We start from the raw sequence: 8,319 nt of genomic DNA, 5'->3' as shown, positions 1-8,319 counted from the left end.
GGGAGATTAATGGTTTTGTCAGACCGCTTGGCATACGATCAGCACAGGAGCAGCCCAAATGTGACTCCTATCTCGGCCATCTGGATCCTGGAACGTGGCAACGGGGTGGAGGCAAAGCGGGAAGATGAGGCGTCGCATGAATAACAAAGTCTTAACCCCCGAGAGACACACCTTGTAAGTAACTCTCGGTGCCTGCCCCCTGCGTTAAGAGCTCTGAACAGAGAGCACACTGGAAACAACTCCAGGACTGAAACACTGGAGGTGTGGGGGAGGCGGAGACAAACGTGGATGGAAAATTAGAAATTATATTATTCTGTTTTTTTTTTTTTTTTTTTTGCTTCCTTCTTTTCATCAGAATTGGTGTTATTACTTGCATGGAATTTGCCTGTCGTTCATGTGTGCGTGCTCAGAGCTTCAGAGTCTGTTATTGCCTCAGTAATCTGGGTTTAGCGCTACCGCTACACAATCCCTGACGGCAGCGCATAGAGACGACTCCTCGGCTCTCACTTCACACCAGACGAGCCCTGACGAGCTCTAGGCAGGCTGGGCCTCAGTCCCACACAAGACCAGTCGGTGACACAGTGTGTGTTTATGTATAACATTAACACACAGCGACTTTTGCTTACATAAGTGAACTGAAGCCGTGTCGTTCTCGTTTTTAAGCCAGTGTGCCTGCTCTTCGATTTCCCCTCAGGCCACAAATCATGACATTGTTGTTAAGTCTAAGGGCATTTAACGCACCGACATACATACTCCTACTATGTCGTGTCGCATGCATAGCAACATATCACCTTGTCGTGACAGAGGAGGAGAAAACTTATAATGTGTCCAATGAAGAGGCTTAGACATGAAGGGGATTTGCATGATTTCAGGGAAACTAAGATGAGTATGGACATGAGAGGAAACCCAAACCAAATCTCCCACCTTGTGTAACAATAAAAGGATCGTGTGTCTGCTGCTGTAGCTGAGGTGTTAAAGACGCTGGCTAGCTACCTACCACCAACAGCCCAGCTGGCACTGATAAATGCTTGCGAACATGCTAACTGGTGTCTTTTGTTTTTATTGTTGTCACTGTCATGCTGTGTAGGAACTTCTAAGTGCATAGTCTGACCGACTTATGGGAAAGACAGGTGTGTTTATTTGTCCTTTACATGACCGTATAGTATCAAATGAATTTGATGCGAAATGTAGTCGCTCATAAAAAACACAAGTCGAAAGGACTGTGGCATAGTGTTGCTTTAAGGTAACAGGATTACACCCAGCGACTGACGAGGCAGACCCCCCCCCCCAAACCCCAACCCCTTTCACCTCTCCACCTAGCGGGAACACATCTTTCCTGTGCCGTAATTACAGGCCATTTTCAGCTGCAGGCCAGACTCTTCGGAGACTTAGGGGCCTTAATGGAGGTCTCGCTGCGGCAAAGCCCTTCCCAGATAGCATCCGGATCCAGCCCTTATGTGAGCCTGGTCTGGCCCAGTTCTGGTGGAGACCCGTCACCCATCAGTCAGCGAAAAGAACTCCACTGTTTCCGAGTTAATGGGTACCCAGCATCCATCACTTCGCCACGTATGGCTCTCCTGGGGATTTTTTTCCCTCCGTCGGATTCAGGTCTGTTTTTTGCTCCAACGCTTTTTTAATACACAGACATCACCCACGCACTGCTTTGTATTTCACTCTTAATGTGACTCAAGTTCCTATCGCTTTGCACTAGTGTTTTTACGCTAATTGCCTTTCTAGACCTGCGGATCCACTTACTACCTGTTCATTTAGATCTCATTTAAATAAGGGCCTCGTTGTCTTTGTAAGCCTGCCTAACCAAGTGGTAAACATTGTTTAAACAGGTCTTGTTGAGACTTACTGTGTCAGTTACTCAATTATGTTGACAATGATAATGGTTAGACATATTTACTTTAATTTTAACCCTGACAGCAATGACTGAACCTGACAAATTGGAGTCTTCATCTAAGCACACAGAGATGCTGTCTTTAACCTGCGTACTCATCGTCAAGGATACAGTCATTTATATGAGCCTTCCTTCAGCGCGTGCCTTCTTCGATGTGCACACAAACAAAGCCTAGCTAGGGATCTGATCAACATCCCCTTGGTTTCTCCAGCCCCTCTTGCACCTCCAACGTCTACGCTTGTCTTTGAGTGACATCTTGGGGACCCAATCCCTGACTCTAAGCTTGTGATTGGCGAAAGGCCAAGGCACTAGGAGGGTCTCCAGAGGGGATATCCCTGTAATGCCACCCAGGCTGGTCACAAAGCCACATTGAACAAACGATCAAATAAATTAAAATAATTGTGGAAATATGGAAGAAATAAATAAATTATTGAAGTAGCTTCAAGTTACTCTTTTTGTTTTATTCTTTTCCCCAGCTTTTAGTTTTGTCATGTTTTCTTTTCTTCTGTTTTATAACAAAATATGTTTCATTATTGTTATTATTATTATTATTAGTAGTAGTAGTAGTAGTAGTAGTAGTAGTAGTAGTAGTAGTATTAGTAGTAGTAGTAATAGCAATGGTATTAGTAGGCACTCTGAGATTCTTTGGAATGAAAAGTGTGTTAAAAATAAAATTAATTATTATTATTATTATTAGTAGTAGTAGTATTTTGCCCGAATCCATAGTTGAGGAATTTAACATTGTTTCCTGTGCATAACTCAAAGCAAGTGGATAAGTACCAAATGGAAAAAGTCTGTAAATATATGTATTTGTATATGCTACATAAGATAACAGTGAGCTATGGCACATTATTATTGTTCCTTTCATATACAGTAACATAGAAAAAAATGCACATTTTATATATGACCTACCTTGCATGTTGAAAGGCATTATGCCATTTTAGCATTAGTGTTTTTCACAAGCCTTTTCCACAGAGGCATGTATGCCTGCAGAGGCAGCCTGACATCAACATGCAGCCCAGGATTTACTGTCAAGTGCCCCCAATTTGATAGAACAGAAAGGAAAAATCCAACATCTCCATAGAGGTCGCTGCAACGACTCTCTGAATTGAGGCAACCTGCTTGCTAAAAAAAGGCATAAAACTGACATCATTTAGATTTTCTGACACGAGCATCTTAAATTGATTGATTGATTTTATTTCTTATAATGCAATCATAAATCATTTGAATGAAGTAGTCCAATCTGATCATTTGCATTGATGTGCCGTGCTCTAAGTGCCTTCACTGCCTCACAATAACATTCAATAGTACTCCTCTAATTAGATCAGTGCTGTTTCCTGCTCCCCCTCCTTCTCGCCTTCATTCCCAAATATGCTGAGAGAGATAGATAGGCTATTAGCAGCTCATTGTCATTATGTCATAAAAGGGTTTCCAAGACTCCTGCACTCTTGTGCACTCCCAGATACTCCACAGATAACTGCTCCGGTGTATTTGGGAGTTTGCTGTCCTGTCACACAATCCCAGAATCTGCTGGATATACGTACCAGGTTTGGGGGCCTGCCTGGAGTCATTAGTTGCCATGGTGATTAATCCCCTGGGGCTGCTTGCAAGGGAACATTTGCATTTCACACCTCCGGGCCACCAGCCCTCTGTTCCGTTTTCCCTACCTACCGTACCTACCATCCTTAGTGTGAGTATGTAGGGTGTTCCGTTTTCCGATTTCCCATTTCCGCGTCGAAAAGAAGTATACCCAAAGGACCCGTATCTGTACTCATAACGGTCAAAACGCTGAGTGTGGAAGCAGGGTACACTGTCCATTCTCAACGGCCGCCATCTTGTCAACGTAGCGGAAGAGGCGGACCCAGGCAGAGCCGCTCAGCTCGAAAAAGACGAACGCGGGGCTTGTCGCGATCGTAATTTCCGGTAAGTGCACCACGGAGTATTAGATTTGGAGCAGCACTCACCTGCTGAGAATCTGCGTACCTAGTGAGTGTGTACTGTGTACTGCGTATAAGTATAGGTACGGTAGGTACGGTAGGTAGGGAAAATGGAACAGAGTCCAGGTATCTATTCTTCAAATGGTCAAAATTCTCTCCTTGGATTGGTGGCACAATTACCTGCCCCTGCTCTAAACCCCCTCCCCATTGGTCCTGCATGAGTCCTCATATATTTTGTGTTGTTTATTATTATTATTATTATTATTATTATTATTGTTACAATATTAATGCATTTATTGATTATCATTATTTCTCAGTCATTATTTTATTATTTTTGACTAGTGCACTGATGGACTTGCAATGACTAGCAAAGGGACCAGTTAAACCTTGTAAATGGTCAAGCCTACAGTGTGACTAGCATTGAAACCACAGACATTTTGTTCTAGTTAATTCAGTGGTTCCCAAACTTTTCATGGCAGGCCCCCTTTGACAATAAAATAAATGATACACATATTAGGTTACCTGCAATTTACGTACCTGTCTATGAGGTTGGTATAGGTGAAGGGGAAAAACAGCCCTAGCAGGACAGACCGAGCGGTCCGTGCATGTGTGATTGCGCTGGAGGCCGAGGGTTGACCTCTGGACCTCTCTCATGATTGCGCTGGAGGCCGAGGGTTGACCTCTGGACCTCTCTCAATACTGTATAACTCCCTGAATATACCTCTCACTTTCTACCAACCCACCTTCCATTCATGCAGTGACTCATTCACTTTGTGACGTGTGTGCCAAGCCTGTCCACTTATCTCTACAGGTCAGCAAGTTCTTTCCACACTTTGCTGTCAATCACGGCTCTGTTTATTCGACTAAAAATGTATCAGCAGTTATGTGGTTATGAAAAATGAAAAAGCAAAAGCAAAGCGAAAAGAAACTGTAAAAAAAAAACCACTTTGAAGTTGAGACATAACATGCCAGATAGAACAAGAGGCACACCAACCACAACAACAAATAACAACAATAATAAAAGAAAAACATTAGCAGAATTCAGAACCATATTAAAATCAAAATAGAGCCAAATGAAAAACTAAAAAGAAATCCTGCACAAATAAATCAAGTGCCTCATTACTAGTGATACTGAACACAGAGGAATCACACAAACACACACACACACACACACACACACACACACACACACACACACACACACACTGGCTCCTCAGAGAACAACCTGAGAGAAATCAGCAGCAGCTTTTTATGTGCATGGAGGTAATAACTAGAACTTTTGTATATTATGTTAACCTTATGCTATGACTTTAATAAAAGTTCTAATATTTCCCACCACCATACAGTCAACGAAGGCTGCAGTCGGTGCACTGGCTGAGACCTGGACTATGAGGGGTTTGGAATGAATGAGGCGTTCTTCTAGTCACCACTTCCCTCACAGAGTTCATTCATTTCTGACTTCCTGGCTTGATTAACTATTTCCTTTTCTTATCTTTCCCTTTCTTCACTATTCTTGTCTTTTCTTTTTGTCCTTTTTGTGGGGTCCTTCGCCATAATTGAGGCAGATTTGTATGAAGTGGCTCTTTTCAATCTCGAGTTGAGCTGGTGTGTGTGTGTGTGTGTGTGTGTTGATGGGGGGGGGGGGTCTCCACAGTTACTCCTCAATTGTGGGTCAGGGCCGCAGTCCTCGACAAAACATGGTGGCAGCAGCGGCTTTTCTTCAGGGCACACGAAGAGGAACATTGTGCACCGCGCCAGAGCACACTCACAGCACTGGCTTTATCACAGATGAGCATCTTTCAGCCACTAGAAGTGAAGTACAGGTGGCCTGTGATAACGTGGGGCTCACTGACTCACTAACCCTCCTCTCCTACAGCTAGTCCGAACCAGTGCCTCTCGCACTCAATGACTGATGGAGTCACTATAGGCAACCGGTCAGCTGACAGGCTGATCGCATCCATTAATTAACTTGGCTCTAACAATCACAGCTGGAGATGAACAGTCTGATCAATGTTTGTCTCTCGATGTATCAATATATTCACATCCTCAGTTCAGACAATACTATTAAAGAAAGTAAGAAGAAATGTTGTATCTGGGCATTCTTAAATGTGATTTCATCAATACTGGACGATGATGATCTGTGGGCTACCTTTTACTTTTAATACCGCATCACAATTGTCAAGGCACAACGCGGAAACTTTCCCCCTGCAGTCTCCGTCTGAAACATGTCGATACAGCGGAGCCAAATAGGCCCACTTTCTCCTCATGAATAGATAAAGATCTGGAGACCGATAACCGTGTCGGAAAAAAAAAGGCAAGACGTTCTAATTTATTTTCATGAGACGCGGCTTATCCACAACGGTTCATCAAGTGTGTGACCGCACGAGTCCTTCAGAGTGTATCGCAAATGGGGGGGTTGACAAAAGGAACACTGGGAGGATGGGGGGGGGGGGGAGGGGGGGGGGGGGGGAACGAGACAGAGAGAAAATAAATGAAAGCGAGGGAAACATGCTAATCGTCGACGATAAGTCTTTATGCATTAAACATAACGTGTGTATCCAAAGCTCCCGTGTATTTATCAACCTTTTCCCCTCCCGCGGCCCAGGGGGAGCTCTACTGATTGAGCTCATGAATTAAGCATCGTTCCCACAAGTCTCGCAGCCCTGCCCTACACTACCCTACCCCAGCCTTACCCCCAAACACAAACAAGATGTTATTTACCGGGAGGTAGAGACAGAGGGAGCGGCAACGGGAGAGAGAGAGAGAGATGGAGAAGGAGTGAGGAACATCTAGTGATGGTGAAAACTGTACAAAGGCATGGGTGGGTTCATGAGGAAGACAATCAGCAAGAGGTAGATAGAGAGATAGAGAAAGAGAGAGAGAGAGGGAAAGAGAGAAGGTAGAAGTCAAGTTCTTCTGGATGGAGGTAAATGAAAGAAAAAAGGGCAAAAAAGGTCCATAGATGAGAAACAGAATCAAAAAGAGGCAGATGAGAGAAAGAGAGAAAGGAAGAGATGGAGAGAGAGAAGGAGGATGTCTTGTAGTTGTTGAGGTGGGATGGGTGCACCTATTGATGAGTGAGAGAATTAGAGAAAGGCAGAATGACAGTGACAGAAGGAAGAGTTCAGATACTTCTAGTACTTCTAAAAAATGTACAAAGGTCCATGTATGAGTAAGAGAATCAGAAAGAGGTAGATAGATAGAGAGGCAAAGAGCGAGAGAGCGGAAGCGAGAAAGAGAAGGTCATATAGTTCTTGAGGTGAGATTGAGTCAGACTTAAAACCCTAAAGCATTAAAAAAAAGAGTGAGTTTTAGAGGGAGAGAGAGGGATTGATAGTGAGGCAGAGAGAAAGAGAGGGGCGTGTTTGTTTACGCCAAAAGGAAAGGGGCAAACAGTCCCAACACACCCCTCCCCCACCCTCGAATAGAGGCCCGTGGGGGGGAGGCTGAGCCCTCTTAGGGGGTAGTTGTGTGTGTGTGTGTGGGGGGGGGGGCATCTTTCCTCATAATCACTGTGGCATTCATCAGACAGCATGCAGTGACGATGAAGAGGGGGGGGGGGGGGGGGGGGGTGGGCATCATCAGCATCTCTCAGGGCTTTAGAACAGCCAGTGTGACGGAGATGGAGAGGGGCGCAAAGATTAGCCATATCTCTAAATGACACCGCAAGCCACTTCACACACACACACATACACACACACACACTCACACACACACACACTCACACACACACACTCACACGCACACACACACACCACGAGAGAAAGATAGAGAGAGAGGGAGCGGCGAGCAGAGACAGAGGGGTGGAGAAATTGAAGGGAGAAAGAAGTGAAGGGAGATTGTGAAAGAGAGAGATTAGGAAAGAGAGAAAGGGAGATTGGGTGATGGATAATATTGAGAGGGCGTGGGAGGGAGTGAAAACGCAAAGCAGGAGGAGGAGTGAGATGTTACGCATTACGTCTGGCATGGCTGCGGCAATGTCGTGTTACGGTCCTGTTTTACTTATTCACCCGAGTCGAGGCAGTGAACTGTGGTAGTTGAGTTGGTGATTAAATGGAGTAACTCCGACTAAAGCTTTGCCTGTCATGTCCGTTAGTCCAACATAACACTGACGCCTTCCTCCCTTCCCTGCTTTACTCAGAACCCCATCTGTGTCAAAGAGCCGCTGGATATCCTTGTTTGAGACAAATCTCCTCACCTTCCGGCTCGGTGCAAGCTGTCAGACTGGGGGAAAGCATGCACTGTTCCTGCACCATCTTAGAAGGGAGCGCGTGTTCTGAACTTTCACAATGTTCACCAAATATGACACAGCTGTAAATCGACTCAGGGAGCATTTTGCCGTGCACAGATCCCCTCGTCTCCCTCATGTGATGTTCAGGCACCGACACCAACAAGTGGGTGAGTCTGTAACCAATTCTGTGGCTCATGTATGAGGCCTGGGCTGGCTAGCGTTTGCAAATATGAGGCGCTATATAAGAT

This window comes from Sprattus sprattus (assembly GCF_963457725.1).
Source record: "Sprattus sprattus genome assembly, chromosome: 6".
In the NCBI taxonomy this organism is placed as follows: domain Eukaryota; kingdom Metazoa; phylum Chordata; class Actinopteri; order Clupeiformes; family Clupeidae; genus Sprattus; species Sprattus sprattus.
The sequence above is the reverse complement of the archived record's forward strand: the minus strand, read 5'-3'. Positions refer to the sequence as shown.